The sequence below is a fragment of the Macrotis lagotis genome, chromosome 1 (assembly GCF_037893015.1).
Source record: "Macrotis lagotis isolate mMagLag1 chromosome 1, bilby.v1.9.chrom.fasta, whole genome shotgun sequence".
Classification (NCBI taxonomy): domain Eukaryota; kingdom Metazoa; phylum Chordata; class Mammalia; order Peramelemorphia; family Peramelidae; genus Macrotis; species Macrotis lagotis.
Window position 1 is genome coordinate 313,882,439 of NC_133658.1, and position 27,221 is coordinate 313,909,659.

Consider the following 27,221-nt stretch of genomic DNA (forward strand, 5'->3'; position numbering starts at 1 on the left):
GAGCCAAAGGACTAATCTTTATGTATATTCTTTTATCAACTGTTGAAGAACATACAATGGATACTGGCTAATAAACCATAGAATAATACATTTAGTGCTGGGATTAATCAATAAACAAGCATTTATTAAATGTCTACTATATGTCAGCACTCAATAAACTCTGAGGATATAAGGATCAGAAACAAAAAAAAAAAATCCTTACTCTCAAGGAGCTTAAATGAAGAAGACACCATATACTATATATCTATCTATATCCATATTTATATATCTCTATATATACACAAACATATATAGAGTGATTATGTAGATTATCTACAAATAGATAATCCTTAGTGTAGGAGGCATTAGCAGCTGTGAGGAGTAGCCAATTTCTCTTCATAGAATTGAAGAAACTTCAGAGCCATTCACGCCCAACTGTTTCATTTTAAAGATGAGGAAACTGAAGTGACATTAAGTCACTTCTCCAAGGTCATACAGGTAGTTAAAGTTGGGATTTAAACCTGGGCCTTAGAGTATGTATAGATCTGACACTGTCCATTCTGCCAGACCCCTCATTATCTGTAAACATTCTAATCTCATTCTGGACCCCCTAAACTTTGTTCACACTCTCTTTGTCCTTTCATATTTCCCCCTTCTCATTCAACCAACATATCTTTAACCATGCAGTCACTTCAAATAATGAATGTGTTATGCTGAAAGTACACAAGTGCAAATTTTTCATCGTATTAGATTATTTTCAAAATCCTTAGATTTCCTCCCTCCCCCAACCAAAATCAATTCTCCTTGACTTCATTTCCACTCTAAAAGCTTTATGTGTAATTTCTTTTGAATACAAAACTAACAGTAGTGGCTTGAAGATCTTTGGAATCCCAGGAATCTCCCCAAATGTTATGATGAATTCAGAACCCAAGAATTTCTGACCCAAGTTTCTGGGCCAAGAATTTAGATGCAATAGAAAAAATACTAAGCTCTTATCTTGGACAGCTACACCCACTGATGTTCCGAATATTTGAGTTTTAATTTTTAATAACTCCATTAATAGTTTCATCTAGAAAAGTATAAGAATTATAGAAACCTCTATGACCTCATTTAAAAAGTCACGTAACTCCTGCCTCTCTGTATTATGCCAAGACCCAAAGCTGGCCACATATTGAAAGATGAGGGTTTTTTATAAGCTGTGCAGAGAACCCAGCAAGATGAGCAAATGACTGCGATTTATAACCAAATGTAAAATTCAACTCCATTCCCTTGGAAATGCAAAAGCCCATGGAGGCTTAATTGTTGAACAACCACACATTTCTAAATGGTTTCAAGAAGAGTTTCGGAATTCTGCAGATTCAATGTTTAGTTTATGACTCTTTATTACATTTTACCTATATATCCTGGGATGTGAGCCAGAACTGCTGACCGTTTAAAAATTCTGGCTGGTAAAAAACTGAGTGACTTGAGGAGGACTCTTAATCAGCTTTCAGATACATCATGTCAGGGAGAAGAGGGCTTTGCCCTCCGTATCCCAGCATTCTCTCAGTCTAAGTCCTTGGCTCGGTTCCTAGACGTCTTGGCCCTTGACTCAAAAAAAGAATTCCAGAAGCCCACAATTCACATTTTCCTCCTCTTTTCATGTGTATCTCCCTCCCCACCCCTACCACCACAAATACATACACAGCACAGAGCAAAGGGTCTTGCAAATAATAGGTACTCAATTCATAAATTTGGAGTGATCACTTCCTCCTCTCCAATATGCCTGCCCCTCCTCACCACCTATCGAAAAGGTTACCTCTCCTTCAAGGCTTTAACGCTACCACTTCCAAGTTCCTACAACTCTGATACTGCCTTATTAAACTCTGTCTCCCTCCTCTTCTCTCTCCCTTCCTCTCTCATCTCTCTGTCTCTGTCTCTCTCTGTCTCTCCTTTCTCTCTCTCTGTCTCTCCTTTCTCTCTCTCTGTCTCTCTGTCATTTTTGTTTCTGCTCTCTCATCCTGCATACATGAAATCTTCCTATTTGTGAAGATTTTGTATCCACAAATTCCTCTTGAATTCCTACTCTTCTAGAACTCCAATCATGCTGCTGTGTCACCCTCCCACCCACCCAGCCTTACATCAGTCCCCTTCTCTCTTCTCTTGAAGCCATTGCCTTACTGAAGGCCATCACCATCTTTCACTGGATCCACCTTCCTATTGGAATACCTTCATAATTAGTTTTGTGGCTTTCACTAATCTATCTTCTACACAAATGTCAAAATATGACTTCTGCCCTGCCATGTCACTCTCCTCCTCAAATATCTCCAGGGAGTCCCTGTTACCTCTACAATATTTCCTGAACCTGACATATTAAAGCCCTCTACTCTAATCTATTTTCCATTCTTGTTTTATATTATTCCCTTTTTTATATTGTATGTTTCAGGGTAATTGGTTTGCTAGCTATGTTCTGAACATAACATTTAACACTTCTCCCCACATTTACACTCCCACCCCCTTTTGAACCTTCTCTCAGGCCAGCCTTTCTGCTCGGAATGTATTGTCTTCTAATCTCCTCTCAGAATTCTTGCTTACTCCAGGTGCCACCTCCTCCAAGAACACTTCCCCTTCTCTCAGCTGTCAATATTCTTCCCTTCCTCAAATCTCCTTGCAGTATACATATTTCTGTAATCATATCCTTCTGATGGAATGTAAATTCATTAAGGACATAGACTCAGCACAAGTGCCTTACAAATAATGGGCGCTTAAGAATTTAGTGATGAACTGAATTAAACAAAACTCCTTAACCATAGCTATAACCACATTAATCTCCTTTGATAGTTTTCTGCCATCACTCAACTAAAATGCAAACTCCTTACTCTAGCATTAAAGGCCATCAACACTGGGACTCCAGCTAACTTTTCCATTTTTATTTCATAATACTTCCTTTCACATATTCTATGTTTCAGTCTATAATGGGCTCTGAGCTCTTCCCTGAATTCAACTTTCTGTTTTGTCTATCTCAGTGTATTCAAAAATTATGGTAGAGTAGGGCTAGAGGTGAGGCGAAACTGTCTTTGAACTTGGATTTAGATCCTACTTCTCTCACTTAGGCAAGTCACTTTAATCTCTTTGGCTCTTGGTTTCTTCACTTTGAAGATGGTACTGAGCTACAAGGTCTATCTATATATGCTCTCTTGGGATAGAGAGTAGAGTCAAGTCAGGAGGACCTAAGTTCAAATCTGACCTCAGACACTTACTGGCTGTGTGACCCTGGGCAAGTCACTTTACCTTGTTTGCCTCAGTTTCTTCATCTGTAAAACAATATGAAATGAATAAAATCCCTCATAACTCTAGAGCATTAACAATACATTCCTTGTTCACCTTTTCCTATCAAAAATCCTTTACTTTCTTCAAGTATTAGGTCAAGTTCTGCTGCCATATATATGAAACCTTGATTTCTATGAAATCAGTTGAAAATATCCCATCCTTTCAATATTCCTAGATCACTAGACCTCTCCTTTGTTTCCTTCATTAAATACTGCTGTGGATTTATCTGTGGATATATCATTATTGCTTTATCTTGTTCAGTCTTTTCAGTTATTTTTAACCCTTCATGACCCCATTTGGTGTTTTTCTTGGCAAAGATGCTGGAGTGATTTGCCATTTCCTTCTCCAACTCATTTCACAGATGAGAAAACTAAGGCAACAGGATTAAGTGGTCTGCCCAAGATCAGACAGCTATTGTCTGAGGCTAGATTCGAACCCAGCCCTTCCTGATTCTAGGCTCAGTGTGCTACCTGGGTATATCATATCCTCAAAATAATAGAATGTGAGTTACTAGAAGTCAGTATCTGGATCATTTTTAAAGCTTTGTATAGCCATTGTTGACCACATAAAATGTTTGTATAATACCCTCCATTATCTCCTAGGATCTTTCTGGAAAATCAGGGGTAATTATTTATGGAATTCAGGGCTGAAACCCCATCCAATTCAACCCAATTTCTAATGACAGATCATATAAAAGCCATGCAAATTTCAGAGAAAAAGCATTTAATTAAATAATTAAAAATAACATAAATAATTACCTATAGAGGGTGTGCTTTTGCTTATGTAGGTTATGGCTGCATTTATCTCATATGGAAGCACAAGTAGACATCTCTAGTGTTTCTTCCACTCATTCTTCTCCAGAGGCAAGTTTGATTCATGCAGGAGGGGAAACAGGAGTTAAAGGCCTTCTGCTATATTGGGACAAAAAGTACTGGGCTAGATGAGAATATACCAGACAATATAAAGAGTGAATAAACTCTTCTATTGGTAGTAAGAGAGCTCAGCTAAGAAAGGAAATCCCAGATCTTACCCAAAAGAGAAAGTCCCCAAAGCCTCTAGTGGAGTAAACTATTAAGAAAAGAGAAATGATTGAGGTGCAGGCTTCTCTGCATATTGGTTTCTTTCCAGAGTCTCCTTCCCTTCAGGGCCCTCTCCCCCAAGAGAATCTGCAACCATATGTCTTCTCTCTCAAAGCTAGAAGACAGAAAACAAATATCTTTCTTCAATTTCTCATCAATTCAAATCTTCATGAAAAGGCAAAGCATTGAATAACCTATCTGCAATAATATGGAGAATCTTGGGCAAATGAACTTTGAAAGCCAGGTTACCCATCCATACAAAAATCCTCTATGATTCTAATGGTACAATTATTAATTATTGTAGTCCTTTGCCTCAGTTCATCAAGAAAAAGCTACAGTCTGGGAAAGAGGATATCATGCTGCTATGGCTACATGTGCATTATCTTCTTACTCCTATTTTCATTGAAGCTCTAGTGATTGTCCCATTTTGACTCATATATCTGTTATTTTAAACCTTCTGCTTTATAGAGCACTGTTTTCCAAACAGAATCTTTTCCCAATGACATGACTATAGTTTCTGTGGTCAAACATAATGCCTTCTGGGAATTATAAAATAGAGAATTTTTTCAAATGAGTATTGCTCTTTCAATCCACACATAAATAATAAAATCACCAGGTCATTCTGACTTCAATCCTTGAATTTAATTGAGTTGTTAGATTGTTTATTTCATGGGTTCATATGATTTGTTTCAGAGAGAAATCTGATATCATTAAAAATGTTGCACAATTTCTCAAGCTTAATGCAATCTCCCGATTCATTGGCTATCTTTCCAATTTCAAATAAGAATCTAGACAATAGGTATTCATCCACTTGTTTTTTCCTTTTTGCAGGGTTAGGGTTAAGGATAAGTTTTTTTATTGTGATTATGGATAAAATTTAGGAGACTACAATATTCTAGGATTTGAGATAAATCAATGCAATTTCATCTGAAAATAAGGGCAACTGGAGAATATCACCAAAATAAATTATATAATACCCATAACAACAACAAATACCTCTGGCAAGCATGCCTCTTATTATTTGATGCCTCACTTGATATTAATAACAATGGGGAGTTGCAAAAAATCATGACTTTTTGAATAATTATGCCCACCTGTGTTTATTCTTAGATCACACTATCCCAACCCAGAGTTTATTTTAGAAATTCTCATTATATGACTCAAATATAATTCTTGTCTATCTCTCTACAAATGTGAGAAAAGAGGTCTGCAAAATCCCATGCAAGCACTAAAGGTAAAAATGCAAGTGTTAACAATCCTTATGTCACCCCACAGAAAATGCAAAAATGGTACTTACAGTAACATAGAATCAATTTCCTTTCCTCTGTTAAGTCTCTCCATACATGTAGTCCCTTATACTCAGAGCACCACCTGGAAAAGTTTGAACTTTTCTTGGAAAGAAAATAAACTTGGGTTTGCTAACAAGGCACTCTTCTCTCCTATCAAGACTTTCATTCTAATCAATCCTCTTTCACCTCAGAAACATGGACAGGCATCCAATGGAACTTCTCTGATGGTTGAGACTCCCCAGGGAGGTTTATTCACTTGCAGAAATGCCTTATAAAAGTTTCCTGTATAGGAAATGGTTTTGTTTTAATTGGTATTATACTATCCAAATAACTCACGTTAATAACTGAGTGAAAAATTCTAGTGTCTTGATCCTCTGTCATCCCTTTTCTCTCTTCTATTGGGGACCATGTGCATGATCCTCTTCTCCCAAAAAAAAAGGCTAGCTATAGAGCTTTCTCTTCACTGGTTAGAAAGCTCGATTCTGGCATCACACTCCCAGCAAATCCCAGGAACTTTTCCATTTCTGAAGAGGGTTGGATTTTGATACTCTCCAACTTGAGGGTACTAGAAAGTTAATCCTCAAGGAAAAAAAAACACTCAATAGTCCTCTAGCATCTAGAATCTCTCTCACCACTGAGACCATGAGTTTCCTTTCCTGAGACTACCACATGCTAAAAACCATATATTCCTTTCCCACTATCTCTCAGTCTTAAATGATTGTCCAAGATAATAACTTATCTTTAACCAAAATCTTGCCATCCTTGGGCATTTATGCATATTTTTTCCTTTTTTTTATAACTGCTAAAGTTAAAAGTGTGTGACTATTAATAACTCCCAAGGAGGGGGAGAGATAGACAACATTTATCCCGGGATTCTAGCGTAATCCCCACTCTGTTAAAGGCAAAAAATATCTATCAGCTAGAGTGTCTCTTTCCAAAACAATCTCAACCAACCAATTAATTCACAGAACAAAGAGATGGGTTTTCCAACATTTCTCAAAACTATCTAACACAAATAATTTGGTGTCCATCATTGAACATCCTCTCCTCAAAGGTATGAAAGGGCTTGCCAGTATCTTCCATAGACATATACAAACAAACGGCTCCAACAAAGCCTTCTTCCCCCTCCAAGTGCTCACCAAGTTGATCAGGGGTTTTAATAATCAACCTCATAAAGTAAAATGAGAGACATAAGAATTAGAATCGTGATCTCCACAATCAACTGCAAGTTACAGGGAAGGTAAGTCAGATTAGTTGAAACTGCAGGACACTGAGGGACATATGAGAAGTAATATGCTCCAGTCAAAGACAAACTTCTCCCACTTTGATCACTATCTTCCCTCACACCTTGAGAATAGTAGTGTCCCAAACCATTAGACCTGCTTGAGTCCAGTCCCTACAGTCGTACATGAGGGTAGAAATCATTGAGGAGAAGTTTTTAATCTTCTTTCATCACCGCCAGCAACAACTGCTGACCAACTGCCACCAAGATGAGCACTGGAACATGACCAATGGTGGCATCTGTCACACTACTACTGGTTCTTCTTCTGTCCCAGTTCTCACAATTCTCATATGGTCTTAATTTCAGTAGGACATTCTTTTTCTACGTCCCTAATCAATTTGTCATCACACAATAGTGGCTATTTCAAACCTTTTCATTCTTGGATAAGAACTTTGTTCATTTGACCCACAAAATGAAGACTCTTTTTCAAGCTCTCTCTTTTCTCCCCTTCTTCTCACTTTATATCATTCAGACATTTTCCTCAGTCACATTTTCATTCCTAGGTCAAATAAAGGGATGATCTTTCTCTCATTGAAAACAAACCCCTCTACACATACACAAATGATCACATTGTATCTTGTATTCTTCAGAAGATTGTTCCCTCAATCATTCCCTTTCTATCACCAATCTGAAATTTCTCTTTATCCTCTTTTTCCCATAATATATTCCCAAGTTTCCCAAACCTAAAAATAAACCAAAAATCCTTACTTCAATTCACCATCACTAGCAGTTCTCTCCCTTTCATAGCTAAACTCTTTGATGAAGCTATTTTATCTCTCAATTATAAACCCTCTTCTCTCAAAAAAAAAAAAAAACTGTTTGCCTGGGAATTCCTTACATAGTTAGAAGGCTACATTCTTGGACAACTAGATCTGGGAAATCTCCAGAACTTTCTCCATGTCTGATAATAGGCTAAATTCTGATATATCTCAAACTTAAGAGTGCTAGAGAATCACCCTAAAGGAAGAATCTCTCAAAAACTAAAAATTCTCCCTTCAACTGAAAGTAGTCTTTGCAAAGTTACCAATGATCGCTTAATTGCCAAAATTAATGTCTTTTTCTTAATTTTCATCCTTCTTAACTTTTCTTGAGCTTTTAATGCTGTCAGTTGTCCTTTCCTCCTGCATATTCTCTCTTCTCTAGGTTTTTAGGACACTGTTTCTCCTAGTTCTTCTCCTACCTGTCAGTGTCCTTTGCTGAAATAACTCGGAATAATACCCCCCCATTATTTTTTTTGCTTTTTTCAAGGCAATTGAGTTAAGTGACTTTTCCAAGATCACACAGCTAGGAAATTATTAAGTGTCTGAGGTGGAATTTGAACTCAGGTCTTTCTGAATCCAAGGCCAATGCGCTATCCACTGCACCACCTAGTTGTCCCAACATCCCCTATAAAATTAATAAGAATCAGTGGAATGACATTGCAGGCAAGAAAACAAATGTCATCATAGGTTACATTGGGAGAGAAGATATCATTGGAGAAAGTTCACAAAAGATGAGCTGCATGGTTAGGGACTTGGAAATCCTATTGTATGCTGAACAGTTAAAAGAATTTGGCATTTGTAAATCTAGAGAATAATCAAAAGTGATTATTTTCTTCAAGTATTTTAACTTGGAAAAATAGCTTAGACCTATCTTTATCGTCCTCAGAGAAGAGAACTAGGAGTCTCAGAGTGGCAAAAAAAAGTTAGGTGACTCGACTAAGATCACATATGGAAAACTAAATGTTGGAAAACTTGATATAAGGGATAAAAATTTCTTAACAATGAAAGCAGTCCCAGGAGGATATGCAAGCAAACGTTGGATGATCTTGTGGGGAATGTTGTGGAAAGAACCATGTTTTCTCAGGTATCACTAAGAATAAATAAATTATATCTTACATTCCTAAAATCCATAGATATAATCTGACATTCTGACATATTGCCAAGAATAAAAGAAGTTTGACTATCTCAAGTCCTCAGTTTCTCCATTGGTGAAATGAGGTCTTTGGAGTAGATCTCTATGGTCTCTCTTCCATTAAATCCTGATAAGCCTCTGTTCTTGGTTCCAGAGTGGGAAAGTATCAATCTCTGACTAGGAGAAAGGATTCAAGATGATGTCTGCTCATATAGGGAATAGGTATGTATAAAAATGCAAATAAGAGGGATTTTTCATTTGGCACCCTGCGATTCTCTCAGTACAGATCTATCCCTCTTAGACAGATACAAAGGAAAATAGGCCTGGGAGGACAGGGCCCCTTGGGGTAAAAACTCAATAATAACTTGACAAATGGCATGTGGGTTTAAGCCAAGTTCCCCATGGTCACAGACCCACAGGGAAATGAGGCTGACAGATGAATACCAGTTCACTCCCCCTACTCCCTCTTATACCTTCTCCTTTGAAATAACTCCGGCCCCAAAGAGGAGGAATAACAGAAATAACTCAAGGTTTTAAAAGCAAAGATTCTGTCTGCAAGCCAAATGGGCTGAATTTTTATAGGCTCGTTTGGAATAGCATGAAAAATTCAGTTGTCCCATGTTGCTAACTCCCTGAGTGCCTTGGGGGAGCCCAATGAATGAAGTGAGACCAAAACCAACTCTCTGTGCCAGTCTCCTGGGGCTACACCCTGAGACTGAACAGCTTTTCCCCAGAGCTGGCTGCAGGCTCCCCGAGCCCACCCTTCCTACACTTTCCTGCTCTCCTTCTCCCTTTCCTTGGGAGAAAAAGCAACTAGGTGAGCTGAGTTCAACAACGGACTGACAGTTGTATTTAAGGTGCCATTAGGGAGACTAGGGTACCTGGGATTGCAGAGGGGATTCTGACATTTTTCTTCCTCAGGGACTTCAACTTCTTGAAGGAGCTGGGGTCTGGGACAGCAGTCTACTTGGTGGGCGTGGAAGGATGTGAAATGAAGGAGAAATGCAGAATGATCCTATTCCTTTTTTATTCTAACATATTGTGTGCAGTGCTTTAAAAAAATTCAGCTGAATAAAATGAAAAATAATTTATGTCCTAATTCTTCAGGATCAATAGAAACATAATTTCCTAAACGGCAGGTCTGTTGTCACACTCTTTCCTCCCTCCTCCCAAATGAATGACCCCTCCAGGGGACAATAATAACCTCTCTATTACTAGGCTTGAATTTTGAATAGAAATAGAAGGAGGAAGGAGAATACCAAGGCTTTTTGCCAATTTTTGGATTCACAGACTTAGAGCTAGATGTACCTTAGACATCTTTTGTCTGAATCCCCTTATTTTACAAAGGAGAAGGGTAGGTCTAGAGAAGCAAACTGGCTTACTACTTACATAGTCTTTTCAAAGTTATCTAACCTCCATAAGCCTCAGTTTCCTTATCTGCAAACTAAGGGGCTTTCATTTGATGGCTTCTGAGGTCCCTTTCAGTTCTTAATGAATGATCCTATGTTCCTAAGTAGCAATGGGTGAATTAGAGCCTAGGTCTTCTGATAATCAAAGTAGTATTTTTCTGCTAGCGTGGTAGTGAATAGGGAAAAGGAAGCAAAAGGAAGAAGCATCTGCTATGTAAGAGGCAGTGGGCTAAGTGCTTTGCAAATATCTGATTTCATCCTGAGAGAGTCGATTATTTATTTCTCTTTCAATATTAACAGTCAGTTATTAAAAGTAGGAAGACCTCAACTTTTATTCCTATCCTCTTTCCTTGTCCAATCTCTCAAGGACAGAGCTAATGGAAGATAGGATTAACATTTTCCTCATTCTGCATATTGCTACTTTACTCAATTAGATCAGACTTCTCATCTAAGGTGAAATTCCCTTTTGCTCAGACATGAGCGGGGGATAAATACTTTGAATAGATTGTCCAAGGCTGGGACTAATTTAGAAGTAAATGACATAGTTAGTGTTTATTTGAATAGGTTCAGCCCCTCATTGTAATATTCATTCTCTCATAAATTATTAACCAATCATATTGCCACTCTTGGGAACAGCCCTCTTCCAATGGGCATGAGTCTGCTGCTATGATTGCCTTTGGTTTAAAAGAGAGGCAGCCAAATGACCTTTATTTTTTTTTTAAATGCTGGCATTATTAGTAAAATGATTAAATTGCCCAGAAATTATGTCTCTCAAACTTTTTAAATGCCACCATCCTCATTAAATATTGCTAGAAGTTCAGATCTGGTGGTCTTGAGATCACCATGACAGTTTCCCCTTAGGAGAGGCTAGAAGTTTATAGAACATATCTACTACCAGTTTGTTTTACTCCTTGATAACAAGCCTCCAAAATAATATTTTGCCCTGACCCCCTGATAGGCAAATTGATCAATTCCATCTTATACTCATAATTACAGTATAAGAACCCCTTTCTCAGAAAAGCACCTTGTAGCATACTCTCCCCTCCAGTGAGAATATACCTTCCTGTATTCCTGTGTATTCCTGTGTACACCCTCCTTCCTGTGTCTGTGTGTTTCCCAATGCAGAGTAATTCTTACATGAATTATTCACTATAGTTATGTGCATACCTGTACATCAGATCCCTCTCCTCTCATATCTCCTGTTCCCCGTCTTCCATAGTGCTTGCAATAAAATTTTGCATTGAAGTGATATCCACTGTTTCACATGTTATTCTCAGAATGCAAACTCTTTAGGGGTTATTTTCCCAATGCCTCAAATAGACCTTGGACCATTCTTTGGATGAAAATTAGGTACTCAAAAAATAACTTAATCTATTAATAGCCATACCTACAAAGGGGGAATATGATACTGTGAACCCAAGAATCAACAAGGGGAACCCTACATCTTTCCAGGAAGGACTCCTTTATGCCAGAGGACTGTTACCAAATGATATCCAAGATAATAGATTTTCCTTTGTGATAAAGTCAGCACAATAGAAATAAAAGAAGGGGTTCAGATTGTGAAACAAAATCCACAAAATCCAGGGTAACTGATTCTCTATCACACTGCAATACATTTTATTTATGTCCTTTATTGGCCTTGATAGAAGACACTGGAATGCCCCCAAAGCACCTGGTATATTCAGTTCTTCTTTCTCTAATACCCAAGACCATGAGCATTTATGTCCATAAATCTACCTGCACTTGCATAGAGTTCTTATTCCATTGGCTTTCTCTCTTTCCCCAGGAATGATAACAGAAAGACCTAGAGAGAAAAGCTATTTGTACTTGAGCTAATGATCTTCCTAATAAAAGATATGAAACTCAAGGTTCCTAGGATAAATAAAGTTTGATGCAATCTTGTCTAATGCTTATTCTGACATCTCAGCTGGTTGGTGAAGGTCTATAGCCTTAGTTTTCTGGAACAGATAGGTTTTTCTGAAAAGAGAAATCTTCACAGGGTTCCAGATATCCAATTAGATACTTGATATTGATGTAAACTTACCACAGAAGAGGTAGTTCACTATTGATGTTTGTCCTTCACTCTCAGAGAAGGGAGGTGATGCCATGGCAAGCAGGTAAATTGGATTTGAAAAAGGGGGTACTGTGCTAAGTCATCAACCTCATTTTCTCCTCTGGAGCTATCTGAATTCAGTGACCAGATATGAATCAGGATGACTAGAGATGGCCCTGGATGCGAGGTAATCAGGTTAAGTGACTCATCCAAGGTCACACAGCTAGTAAGGGTCACATGTCTGCAGTCAGATTTGAACTGAGGTCCTCCTGATTCCAGGCTCTAACAACTGCATCAGTTAAATAGCCTAGATGCTCAAGAAGCTGGAGTCCAGGGATATCTTCTTCACTGTGAAGACTACCAAGAAGTATCACAAGTCTTGCCTCAACTTGCTCTTCTGTACTTGGATTTCCCAGGTGCAGCTGCAAACTTTCATCTTCATAGATAATGTAGTTCTATCCTTGAGCAGGAGATCATGTCATCAACACCATGTATACATGTCAGGTACTTTGTTGCTAGATGTCTGTGAGTATGAGAAGTTCATTGAGTCAGGAAGAAAATGGTCTGCCATGTGAACTCCAAAGGGTTCCTTCAACTGCTCTCTGGTTTCTTCCCAAGTCAGGGGTCCACTACAGGGTATGATTTGAAGATAGTTGGGAAGGTTCTACAATACTGCTTTAGCATCACTGCCAGTCAATTCCCAGGACTGAAATTCCACCATTATAACATCATTTCTATGAAATTATTCCTCCAAAGAATTAATTACTTTGCAACAATTAGTAGTTAAATGTGAGTCCTTAATTCAAAAGAATTTCTTTTCCTGAAGTCTAAGAGTTTGGGAGGATTATTTTGAAGCCTGGTGCAAGATGAGTGAAGGTGGTTCTGAGCAGGTGGGATGATGCAGTGAGTGGCAATGGTTCCTTGGAAGACAGGGAGGATGAGTAAGGCAGAGGAACACAGAAGGCATAGAAAGAGGAGGCTGAAAATTTTATCAAAGACAGTCACTATTTTTAAGAAGCATCATTTGAATTTTCTGAAATTGACTAACACCCCTTATGAGGTTGACATTATTAGCTCAGTTCTTTCTGTTTTCACCGATCAAGAAAAAAAAAAAAAAACTATGTTATCTAAGAATTTCTCTTTGTAGGTTTATCTCAGTCTGTTGGTATCTCTGCCTCTATGTCTGTGCCTCTGTCTCTCCTCCCCTCTTCCCCGACTCTCATTCCTTTCCCATCTCAGGTAAATACAGAGATACTACCTTGACACCACTAAATAAGAAATCTGCTTTTTTCCCCCACACTAATACCCAGGAGTGAAGATTTCCTTGAGAAATACCAAGATGGGTATCTCTGATCTGGCACAGATTTTCAGTATCTAACAAATTATGTTTATGGGAAAGCTTTTTTACCTGAAAGAATCATAATTCATTTTTGATCAATATCCAATCAATCCCCGGCTTTGCTCACTGCAGATATTCCATATCTATCAGGAAGGGAGGAAGGATGGGCAAAAGGAAGATGATCTGTTTATTGGAATAAAATGGCACAATAACAAGCTAATGCATGCACTTAAACTGGGGGCTGTGTCAGAAATCTGATTTTTAAATTTTTTAAAGTGATTTTGGCAATTGGACATTTCCATTTAAGTAAAAGATAAATGCTCCAGGTTTGGGAATGCTTTGTGTCTGAAGGTAGAAGGATGGGAAAAGACCCAAGCTATAAAAAATATCCATTGAAAGTATTTGGCTAGATGATATGTGGGTGTTCTGTGGGACTCTTGCCTCCCTGATTACTCAGATTCATACCCTTTGCTGCCCCTATGAGTGAAGTTCTTGAACTCACAACATGTTACAGTGAGAAAAAATGTTGAACTGGGAATCAGGAGACATGAACCATCACTCTGATTCAATCACTTCTATAATGTAACCCTGGATGAGATCATATAATAATAATAAATATATATATATAATTATAATTATGATAATTATTAATAATAAATCACTTTACACTGTACCTACTATATACTAGGTACTGGACTAAGGTCTATACAATTATTATCTCATTAAATTAAATGATTTTGAACTGCAAAGACCTCAGAGATCATCTGGACCAACCCCTCTTCCCACCCACCCCCAATTCAAATTCAACCTGTTTAATAGGTGTCTATTCTATTCAAGACTCTGCCTTAAAGGAATTTATAATTTTCTAAATGCATATTTTCTGTTTTTATATCACATTCCTTTTCAAATCTATCCTTCTGCATTCCCTACCAATGTGTTTTTTTTGTAACAAAGGTTTAAAATTTTAAAAAAAAGAGGAAAAAAAATCTGCTTATCACATTGCAACTATACATTGTTCCATAACAATGTAATCATATATTGACTATATCTGTTGATGTAGGGTAGCTAGTGGCATAGTGGATAGAGGACCTTCCCTGGAGTCAGGAAGACCTGAGTTCAAATCAAGTCTCAGACACTTGACACTTAACTAGCAGTGTGACCTTGAGCAAATCATTTAACCCTGATTGCCTTGCATCCAGGGCCATCTCCAGTCATTCTGATTCATATCTGATCACTGAACTCTGATAACTGTTGAGGAGCGGGTGACTTAGCACAGCACCCTCACCCAATGTGCATGTCATATTATCATCTCCCTGATATCATGATCTTCTTTGAAAATGAAGGATGGGGCAGCTAGGTGGCGTAGTGGATAAAACACCAGCCCTGGAGTTAGGAGTACCTGGATTCAAATCAGGTCTCAGACACTTAATCATTACCTAGCTGTGTGGCCTTGGGCAAGCCACTTAACCCCGTTCGCCTTACAAAAAAAAACTAAAAAAAATGAAGGATAAACAGAAACAACAACATCAGTGATAGTATATGTAATATTCCAAAAATCATAATACCCTACCTCTAGGATGTATATTTCTCCATTCTTCTCCAAAGCCAAGCTGGATCATAAACTTTACATAGGCTTTAACTTTTTTAATTTTTAAATCTGAGAAAGTGCTGCCTAGAGGGGAAAGGAGACAAAGTTCACATAGATAATGGGCAGAGGAATTGCATCTGAATTCAGGTGTTCTGACTTTAATTATATTATAAAGCAGCAGTGACCAAAACTGTTTGGTATTGGCTAAGAAATAGATTGGTGGATCAGAGGATTAGATTATGTGCAAAAGAAACAGTAGTAAATGACTATAGTAATAGAGGATTACTATTACTATCCTCTATTTGAACCCAAAGACTCCAGTTCCTGGTATAAGAACTCATTATTTGACAAAAACTTCTGGGGAAATTGGAAAATAGTATGTCAGAACATATAGACCCACATCTCATATCCTATACAAAAATAAGATCAAAATGAGTATAGGATTTACACATAAAGGATGATACCATGGACCAATTAAGAGAACAAGAAATTGTCTATCAGATCTATGGAGAGGGGAGAAGTTTATGACTAAGCATTATAAATTACAAAATGGATGATTTCAAGAATATTATATTAAAAATGTTTTACACAAGCAAAATCAATGCAGCCCACATTAGAAGGCATGCATAAAGTTGAGAAAGAATTTTCACCAGCAGTGTTTCTGACAAAGGACTCATTCCAAAAAATATATATGGAGAACTGAGTCAAATTTGTAAGTTTATAAGTCATTCCCCAATTGATAGTCAAAGAATATGAATAGACCATTTTCAGATGAAGAAATTAAAGCTATTTATAGTTACATGAAAAATTCTCTAAATCATTATTGATTAGAGAAATACAAATTTAAAAAACTGAGGTACTACCTCATACCTATCAGATTGGCTAAGAACAGAAAAAAAGGAAAATGATGAATTTTGGAGAGATTGTGGGGAAATTCAATTGTGTGAAGTTGCGAACTGATCTAACCATTCTGGAAAGCAATTTGGAAATATGCCCTAAGGGTAGCAATATCACTACTAAGTCAAAGAGATCATTAAAAAACAGGAAAAGTCCCACATGTATAAAAATATTTATAGAAGCTCTTATTGTAGGGCAAAGAATTGGAAATTGAGGAGATACCCATCAATTAGGGAATGGCTGAGCAAGTTGTGGTGAATGGATGTTGTGGAGTACTATTGTTCTGCAAATAATTGTGAGTGGCTGGACTTTAGAAAAACCTGTAAAGATTTGCATGGAGTGATGCTGAGTGAACTGATCAGAACCAAAATGACATTATACATATGAACAAGAACATTATGAGATGATCAAGTATGATGAATGCAGCCCCTCTCAGCAGTTCAGTGATCAAGGACAATCCTGAGAAATCTGTTATACAAAAAGTCATCTACATGCAAAGAAAAAACTATGAAGCCTGATTACAGAGCAAAGCAGACTATGCTCAATTTAAAAAAAAATTCTTTTATATTTTTTCTTTCTTCCTCATGGTCTTTTCCCTTTAGTACTAATTCCTCTTTCACAACACAGTTAATATGGAAATATGTAAAACACAAATGTTCATGTTCAACCTTTACCAGATTGTTTGCCACCATGGGGAAAAATTGTAGAATTCATAATCTTACAAATGAATGAATATTATAAACTTTGCATATAATTGGAAAAACTAAATTAAATTTTTTTAAAAGCTAATGCTATTGTCATTACATAAAGATATTAAACATCTCAAAGCTCAATTTTCTTATCTGTAGAGGAAAATCTTTGCTGAATATTTCACGGGAGTGTTATGAGCCTCAGATGAAAATAGGTAAAGAAAAGAGCTCAAAACATGTAAGAGATTTTTTAAATTTTTATATATCTTCTAGGAGGGATAATACTTTGAGCATGTGACATCATCCTAATTCAGGAATGAATGAATAATTCATTCAATATTCAACAGGCATTCACTTCATTGAGATCCAACAAGGCTACATCTGAGGCACTATGGAAGATGCAGAGATAAATAAAACCTAGTTTTTAGACTCAAAAGGCTTACTAACTAGGAGAGAACATAAAGCAGGCACACAAATAGCTAGGTACAAGGCAGGATGCTATAGGTATCATTAATGCAAGGAATTCAGATGGGGGTGGGGAAGCAGGGTTAATCACTGTATACAATATTTGCAGGATAACGTCCAAATTTAGGACTTAGGCTGTGACCTGATTAGAACTGGAGCTTAGTGGGAGACAATGGGTAGGATTCAATGTGGATCTGGAGACAGCATTCAGTCTTTGACTGTATTTGGAGTCCAGTCCATGGTCAAATTTACAAAATTAAGGCTCAGCCAATGAGTCGATCAGCATGCCCTCAGATCCATAGAGTAAAGAGAAGGCAGACTGAGAACCACTTGTGAACCAGTGTAGATAACCAAGGACCTCTTGAGCAGCTAAATTCTCATCATTCAGGGAATTAATCTGAAGGTCTCAGACATATCTCTTACCCAGGAAATTAATCCCCTTCTGTTCCAGTACAGAAATCACAGGATCCTGAGGCTCCCCTCACCCCACACCCATCCCACTCAACTATTAATCACCCCAGGAGAATTGGAAGCAAATCCACAGAGACAGATTGATGAGATAAAGGATCAAATCTAAGGTCTTTTAAAGATTAGGACCTCCACTGACCATAATTATGTCTGGGATCTTACAAGATAACTAACTACCTAGGAAGAAACATCTTTTTAATCTGGAATCCAGTTTATTTCAGACCTGTGTGGTATTTGCATGATCATAATTAAAGGAATGGGAAGCAATTTTCCCTGAATAAGAATTTTCCCATCTCATTACTCATTTGGAATCTCTCTCTCTCTCTCTCTCTCTCTCTCTCTCTCTCTTCTTTCTACCCCACTATGTCAGATATCAATTCATTTTTTAGGAGTTGACTTGGGTACATTATTTTCAGAGACAGAGATCAAAGCAAATCATTTAGGATTGCCAAAATGCCCCATGTTTGCATTCTTCTGTAAATAAGCAGTTGTAAACAACATTGATCACTAGGAGATTTTGAAGTGGCAGAGCAATTAGCAAATGAATAAAAATGATCTGTGGCATTTAAATATTCTCCCCACATGCCAGGTGACAGACAACTGTAGCAAGCACCCCGTAAATTATTCATAGAGACAACAGTCTCCTGAGGATTGGGCAAATCTGAGCAATTACTGCTGAACTCTTTGGATGTACTGGGCTTAAATCAATGGACTTCTCCAGCTTCCCTCTGGCTAGATGTCCAGTATACTCAGGAAAGGGAAAAATTTCTAATTTTCCCAGTTAGAGTTTTTAGCTTCTCTTGCATCCCACACAGTAAAGTCATAGGGATATATATTTAGAGCTAGGAGGAACTTTAGAGATCTTTGGGTCTAGTCTCATTTTACAGATGAGGAAAATGGGATATACAGGTTGCATGATTTGCCCTGAATCATACAGCTCATAAATATCCAAGGAGATTTGAAACCCTGACTCTAAAGCCAGTGGTGAGCCTACTGTACCAATTATCATCTAACATACGCTTTACTCTAGTACAAGTCAAGACAGGGTGAGGCACAGAAATAATAACTGACATTTATAGAGAACTTTAAAATTCACAAAGCATTTTACCTGCATTATCCAATTTGAACTTCATCACAGGTCTGTGAGGAAAGAACTCTAAGGAATATATCTGCAACTTTGGAGAAGGGAAATGATTTGCCCAATGTCACATAGCCAGTAAGTGTCAGAGGTAGGTTTCAAAGCCAACTCTTCCTTCACACAGAGGCAGCACTTGAGCTACTATACCACAATGCCCCACTGAAAAATCACTCTTCTCTTTTTCCTCTGACTAGATAACCTCTCACAAGTGGAGACAAACCTTGGGTCCTTGGGGAATACAGGAATCTACTTCTTTATGAAATGGTCCAGGCCTTCCACCATAATCTCCCCAACACACATATGCTAAGTAAAGGAATAACACATCTGGGAAGTTAAAGAAGCCACAATCCATTAGGAGGACACATGAGGAAAAAGCTTATCATTCTCAGCACCAGCTCCTGGCTTCTCTAGACCCTGTTCCATAGATTTCTTTTTTATTCCTCTCTTTCAGATCAAAGGCAAGTGTGGGCTTCCCATTTGTAATCTTACCTTTCTGGTTAATTGAATAAATACACACTGTTTATACTCCAAGTGTCTCTATATGTGTTTCTGGATGAAAAGTGACAATTTCCTTAATTTATTTCTGGCCAGGCTGCTCCCTTTTAGAAGCTCCCCCCCCCCCCACCTTCCTAAGGTAAGGAAATGTGCATTTCAACTGAAGTGCTTCCCTGACCCCAACAGCCAACCACTAATTTAGATAAGTGATATATTCTAGTGCCCAACTGCTGCTCCCCAGGATGCACATCTCATTGACTACTCTATGCATAAGAGACTCTAAGAAAAGAATTTTCATGCTTTGGTTTTGTGTCTCTCTATCCTGGAGAAGAGAATAGGATGGCCTCAGGGTTAGAGACCAGAGCTAGAAGAGAATGGACCATGAAAACAAGAACTGGGTGGGCAGTGCAGTTATCCCTTCCACATCAAGGGGATCAGGGGAGTGGGTGCCCCTGTGATCTGAAAAATTCACATAAAAATTCTTGGCTTTCCTTTCATACCAGAGAGGGTCTGAATTTTTTCTTTTTCTTTTATGGGGTGTTTACAGTACTTTATTGGAAATTTAGGGTTGATATTATACAATACTATACATATTTTATGTATTTCTGAGTTTCTAAACTTTTTTCTGTGTCAGATAGCTGTTGGTCTCTGTGTGTCATTTGCACCTTCCACAAATCTCCAAAATTCTCATTTAATTTCTTATGCTGACTTAAGATATCAAAACTACAATAGGGAATGTTGTAAAGTGAATGGATAACTTCATAGTGGAAATAAGAACAACGACCATAGCAAAAGAGTAACTGACATTTACATAGCTTTTTAAAGTTTGCCAAATATGGTTCATGTATTACCTCATTTGTACCTTACAAAAACCTGTAGCTACAGCATACCATCTCCATTTTATAAATAAGAAAAATAAGGTTCAGGATAGATTAAGGAATTTGTCCATTTTTTTTTTGCAGTTTATATGTTAGGCCTGGGATTTCACTCAGGTTTTCCTTCATATTTACTGTTTGAGTCCATGCTGCTTTTCTGAAAGAGGCAGGAAAGTGAAGTTGTATAGTGCATAGAGTATCAAAGCCTAGAGTTAGATCTAACCACAGATACTTAATAGCTATGTGACCTTACACAAGTCACTTAGCTTCTGTCTGCCTCAGCTTCTTTAATTAATCACACTTACTTTCAAGGGTTATTGGGAGTGTCAAATGGGATAATGTTTGCAAAATACTTGACACCATTTAAACATTGACAGAATATGAATACTAGCTATATTATTTATTAATATTATTAAGCACCCAAGCTAGGAATAAACCTGGTCTCTACCCCCACCTCTATCCCTGACTACCCATATGTCCTTGAGCAGGTTGAATTACCCTCATAAGTCTCAGCTTTCTCATCTATGAAATGGGAAACAAATGAGGAATTCTGGAGCAAATGAGATAATGGTCATCAAAGTGTTTTGTAGCATCAAAGTACAATCTAGAGTAGAAACTTCTATTTTTATGCAGCAACCAGAGCTCAACACCAAGATTTGCTGAGTGGTAGGACAGTTTTCCTACTTATCTATGATTCCTTCTGGCCTTCCTTTTATTCTTTCTTTGTATTGTTTGAAGAATACCTCCATGACCCTCTTTTCCTTTACTTTCTTCTAGCAATCCTATAACTATTCCCTTCTCCCTCCTAATCATCATCCCCCCCCATTGAAATTTTGAAAAAACAAAACCCTAGGAAGAAGATGCACTATCAACAAAAACAAATTCCCACAGGTTTTATCTGAAAATGTTATTTTTATTTTGCTTTGAGTTTTTCAGTTCCTTATCAGAAAGTAGATAGCATGCTTCGTTATAGGTTCTCTGAAGAACTCTCTTTAGAGTTTTTAAAATCTTTCATAGTTGTTTGTTTTGGCAATGTGGTCACTATTGTTGTATAAATTGTTTACCTATTTCCACTTAATTCTGTATCAGCTTATGTCTTCCTGGTCTTCTCTGAAAATTTCTCTTTTATTTTTTTTTTTACAGCATAGTAGTATCTTAATACATTTATGTGTCACAGTTTGTTCAATTGATGAAAAATTTGCCACTGCAAAAAAAAGATGATAAAGATAAATACATAAATATAGATAGACGTGCATGATCACGAAATGCTGCATGGATGCACATATGTATATGAGTATATGGGTGTATGTGTATATAGACATGTGTAATTAAATGTTTATATATAGATATATTGAATTTATCAATACTAGGTTCCTATAATTTGTCTTTAATATGTGCCTAATTTATTTTACTAATCAATCTCTCCATTTGTTAACCAGTACCAAAAATTTTGTTTTTATTTTATTTTTTTTGCAAGGCAAAGGGGTTAAGTGGCTTGCCCAAGGCCACACAGCTAGGTAATTATTAAGTGTCTGAGGCCATATTTGAACTCAGGTACTCCTGACTCCAGGGCTGGTGCTCTATACACTATGCCACCTAGCCACCCCAGTACCAAATATTTTTAATGATTCCTGCTTTAGCACTAATAGATCAGAATGAACCTCTTCCTATGGTTTTTTTTTTAACTTTGAGGGGTTTAATGTTTTGTGCTTCCAGATAAATTTTGATACCATGTTTTCTAGTTCTCTAAAGTGATCCTTTAGAATTTTGATATGGCACAAATTAATTATCATAACATTTACTAATATTATTAATTATTATAACTTTTACTATATTGACATGACCTCCTCCAGGACAATTACTATTTCATAAGCTAATTAGGTCTGCCTTTTTAAAAAAACAGTATTTTGTAGTCATGGTCATATAGTTCCTTTGTGTGATTTGATGAATTAGAATCTCATACACTACTCTACAGCCATTTTGAAGGGTTTTTGCTAGCCATTTCTGATGTGTTTTGCTGATAACATATAGAAATGCTAACTTTTATATACAGATATAGCTTCTATCCTGAAATTTTGCTAAAGTTATTTCCATTAATTTTTTAGTTGATTCACTGGAGTTTTCTAAGGAAATCATCAAATCATCTGCAAAAAAGAATAGTTTTATTTCTTCTTTTCCTATTTTTTTTTCTTTCAAAGATTTTTCTTATTCTATTCCTCTAACAAACCTAGGACTATAACAAAAATGAAAACTGTTAATGATTATCCTTGTTTTAACTCTGACCTTAATGGAAAGACCTCTATCTTGTTTAAAATATGTGTGTGTGTTGGTTTTTAATTTTAGATAGTTATTTTAACTAGAGTTAAGGGAAGGTACATTTATTCCTAAACTAATGTTTTTGCCAAAAATATATGTCAGATTTTTGTCAGCATTGATGTAATCATGTGATTATTACTTTGATATTAATATATATACCATTATATTTGTAATTTCCTATTTTTGAACCAGTTATTCATACTTATTATAAGTCCTATTTGGTCATATTGTATATTATTTTTAATGGTTTCTTTGCCAATATTTTATTCAATAATTTTGGCAATATTCTTTTGGGAAATTGGAAGATGGTTTTCTTTCTCTGGTTTAGATATCAGGATTACATTTTTATCAAAGAAAGGGTTTGAGTATATGTTCCTTTTCATATTTTTGCATTCAATTTGCATAATATTTGAATTAATTGTGCTTTGAATATTTGTAAATCTTATAATCTTGTAAATCCATCTGGACATTCAGCATCTCCCCATTTGAGGAATTAATTTTTGATTCATTCAATTACATATTTGTTATGTTGGATTATTTAAATAAATTTATTTCCTGTTGTGCTAATCTGGGTATTATATATATTTTTGTAAATGTTCATCCATTTTATCTCAAATATCAAATCAGTTGATCCATAATTGGAAAAATAATTTTTGATAACTTCCATTATTTCTGGAGGTGGTAAAAGAGAAGTTTTCTTAACAGCAGTGATCTATAATTCAAACTATTTTCACTCTGTTGTCCCACCTTAAATTACAAGTTTCTCCTTCTCTTTCTTTCTTTTCTGTCCCTCAGACTCCACTCTATAACCTTAGAGTTTATTTTGCTTGTGATTATTCCCTCATCTCTTTGCCCATCCACATAAACCTTCCTTTTCCTCTTTCTTGTCCCTATGTATTGTTTGTTTAGTTTCAAATATTTTTACAAAGAACTTTGTGTGTGTGTGAGAGATGGTAAATTCCCTTTCTTTCCTTTCTGTATCTTCTTTCCCTCCTATTTACTTCACCTAAGTCTATCAATTCTATACTTATGCTCTCTTACTCTATCTTATTTAACTTTTTCTGTGAAGATCCTTAAAGTCAGTGGAGTTTTGAGAGGATTCTCAAAATTAGAATTGATTGTTCTTTCCAATTGATCAAATCTATTTATTTTTCTCTGGACTCTTTTCTAGTCAATTCATACTTTTCATTAGGAATGCATGGAAGACCTCTATTTCCTTAAGGGTCCATTCCTTCCCTCCACCCCCCAACCATAGTGCCATATTTAACTTTGTCTAATGGATTATTTTTTTTACTGCAAAATTTTATCTCCTTTTTTTTGGAATAGCATATTCTAAGTTCTCTTCTTTAAAGTAGAAATTACCAAATCTTGTGTGATCCTGACTATGTCTACTTTGTATTTGAACTCTTTGGTTGCTCACACTATTTCTGCTTTGACCCAGCAGCTCTGGATTTTGACTCTTATGTTCCTAAGTCTTTTAATTGGGGGTTATCCTTAAAATGTGCTTAGCAGATGCTTTCTATATTCTCTCTACCCTCTTTTTCTAACAAATCTGTGTAGTTTTCACTTATGATTTCTTGAAATTTTGATTCTGAGAAGTTTGGTTGTTTTTTTTTAATGGGCTATGCTTTACATTTTGTTCTATTTTTTAAAAATTCATTTTATTTTGGTATTTCTTCTTGCCTTATTTTATTTCATTTCTATTTGGTCCATTCTAGTTCTGGGAGAGTGTAATCATTGGATAAAACTTTCTAATTTTAATATTTATATTTTAATTATCTTATTTTATTTCTTCTAGATGTTCTTATACTACTGATGGTCAGTTTATTCTTTTGAGGCTTCACTTGGATTTGCTTTGGAGTTACTCTTATGGGTGTATCTCTTGAGTCCATTACATATCTTTACTGTGTTCATCATTTTTCTGTATACTTATGTCATAGTTGCTTCATTGGGGCTTTGATCCTGGCTCAATCTCTTCTTCCTTCATACTCTTGAATAGTAGAGGCAGTCCTTGCTTGTCCCGGGATGTGATGCAAGATTAGACCCTGCCTTCTAAAGGAATGGTAGCTTCCCCCCCCCCCCCCCAACTCCCAGTGATTGAACACAGATTTTGGTCTTGGCTTTTTCTCTACATCCTTCTTTGTGTGAAGGTCTGACTGAAATCAAAACTAGCTCAGTCTGTTCCCATGACCCTGGCAAGCCTTAAACAAATACTGATGATGGGACTTGACCCAAAGTGCTTCAATTCCTCGATATTCTCCTAGACTTTTCTATTACTTTTACTTGGGCATTGGCATCTAGACACAAGACCTCCTGAATGTTGGTGTGGCCTTGCCTCCCTGGTTCAAGCATGAATTTCCTGACTCTGACTTAGGTTCATGCAGTTCTCTTGGATACTTATACCATATGACTATGGTCTGCAATGACCACTAGTCTGGTCATATCTCTAGAATTGCCTTGGACTGTCTGGATCCTCCACTGGACACTGGTTTAGTCCTATCTCCTACTGTAAAACTATTTGCTTTTGTACTTTATCTTCCAATTAGCCTCACTTGTCTCTTTTCAGAGATTCCAAAAGAGTCTGTTAATCTTTTTGTGTAATTCTGAATAGATACTGAATTAGAGGAGTTTATATCAGTTTCACTTTAGTTGTTTTTTGAAAACCTATGATTGAGATTTATTGAGTATCTTATCCTTACTTTCTTTTTTGTTTTTTACAGTATATTTACTTATTTTCTCATTGCTATAATAATCTTGTTGTAAAAGTAAACATAAATCACCACTCCCCCCACAAAGATAGAGAACCTCAAGAAAAATAAAGTCAAAAAATAAAAAGTGTACTTAAATCTATGTCCAGATACCATTGACTCTATCTCTGGAATAGCTCTCATTCTTTATAATAAATCCATTAGATAAGTTGCTTTAATATTTTTCCCCATAGTTGTTATTGTTGATTGTATTTCTCTCCATTCTATTCTTCCCCACTTCCATTATTCTCTATTCTCTATTCTCTATTCTCTATTCTCTCTCTCTCTCTCTCTCTCTCTCTCTCTCTCCTTTCACCCTGGCCCTCCTCAAAAGTGTGTTGTACCTGACTACCTTCTCCCATGATCTTCCCATTCTATCAACTATACAGGTCTCCTTCCCCGTCCCCTTTCTCCCATCTCTTTCCTCTCCTTTTTCCTCTAGGATAAGATAGATTTCAATACCCTAATGAGTGTGTTTGTTAATTCCTTTCTGAGTCACTTCTGATTAGAATAAAGGCTCATTCATTCCCCTTTACCTTCTGCCCTTCCACTCCATTGCAAAAACTTTTTCATGAAACAACTTTGCCCATTCTACTTTTCTTTTTCCTTTCTCCTAGAACAGTCCTTTACCACCCAATGACTCCATTTTTATGATAATAGTATACCTTCATGTTCAGCTCCTTCCTATGCCTTGTCTATATATATATATATATATATATATATATATATATATATATATATATACTCCTTCCAACTTTTCTAATAAATGAGAAGGTTCATAGAGTTAACAGTATCATCATCATCATGCAAGAATATAGACAGTTCAACATCATTAAGTTCCTCATAATTTGCCCTTCTCGTCCACCCTCTTTCTGTTTTATCTGAGTCCTGTACTTGAAGATAAAACTTTCTGTCCAGCTCTGATTGTTTCAACAGGAAAGTGTGAAAATCCCTTATTTCAATGAATTTCCATCTTCAAAGATGAATGTTAAGTTTTGCTGGGCAGTTGATTCTTCTTTGTAGTCCAAGCTCTTTTGCCTTCCAGAATATCATATCCCAAGTCCTACAAGTCCTTAATGTAGACTGCTAAATCCTGAATAATCCTGAGTGGGGTGACATGAAAATTGAATTGTTCCTTTCTGACTGCTTGTAATATTTTTTTTGACTTGGGTGTTTCAGAATTTGGATATGATATTCCTGGGAGTTTTATTGGGATCTCTTTCAGGGGGTGATCAGTAGATTCCCTCAATTTCTACTTCAACCTTTGCTACCTAGAATATCAGGGCAATTTTAATGGAAAATTTCTTGAAAAATGAAATATAGGCTCTTTTCCTGGTGATGACTTTCAGGTAGACCAATAGTTTTTAAATTATCTCTTCTGGATCTGTTTTCCATGTCAGTTGTTTTTCCAATGAGATATTTGACATTTCACTTTAGTTTCATTGTTTCTTGATTTCTCACAAAGTCATCAGGTTCCCTTAGCTCCATTTTGCCTTTGAAAGAGTTGTTTTCTTCAGAGAGCTTTTTTTTATCTCCTTTTCCATCTGGTCAATTCTCCTCATTGACCTTTTGGACTGTTTTTTTCCATTTGCCCTGAACTAATTTTTTACATGTTATTTTCTTTGACTTTTTTTTTGTATCTCCATCAAACTGCTGACTTGGTTTTCATGATTTTCATGCATCTCATTTCTCTTCCCTATTTTCCCTCTACTTTCTTTACTTGATTTTTAAAATCTTTTTTGACTTCTTCCATAGCTTGAGACCAATTCTTATTGAAGGCTTTGGATACTGAAGCTTTTACTTTGTCATCTTCTGAGTGTATATTTTGATCCTCCATGGGACTTGGAATCCTCCAAGTAATTGTCTACAGTCAGATTCTTTTTTTTTCCTGTTGTTTATACATTTCCTGAG

At 36.5% G+C, this 27,221-nt stretch overlaps 2 long non-coding RNA genes across 2 annotated transcripts; one reads left to right on the forward strand and one right to left on the reverse strand.

Annotated features, from left to right (window-relative positions):
• Nucleotides 1-4,051: 4,051 nt before the first annotated feature.
• LOC141517160 (uncharacterized) lies at nucleotides 4,052-7,188 on the reverse strand. Its single transcript, XR_012476803.1, has 4 exons — nucleotides 7,004-7,188; nucleotides 5,665-5,938; nucleotides 4,319-4,482; nucleotides 4,052-4,199 (listed from the first exon to the last, which is right to left on the reverse strand). It is a non-coding gene; the product is annotated as an uncharacterized LOC141517160 (long non-coding RNA).
• On the forward strand, nucleotides 6,747-9,873 carry LOC141517167 (uncharacterized). Its single transcript, XR_012476804.1, has 3 exons — nucleotides 6,747-6,896; nucleotides 8,986-9,053; nucleotides 9,753-9,873. It is a non-coding gene; the product is annotated as an uncharacterized LOC141517167 (long non-coding RNA).
• Nucleotides 9,874-27,221: the final 17,348 nt, after the last annotated feature.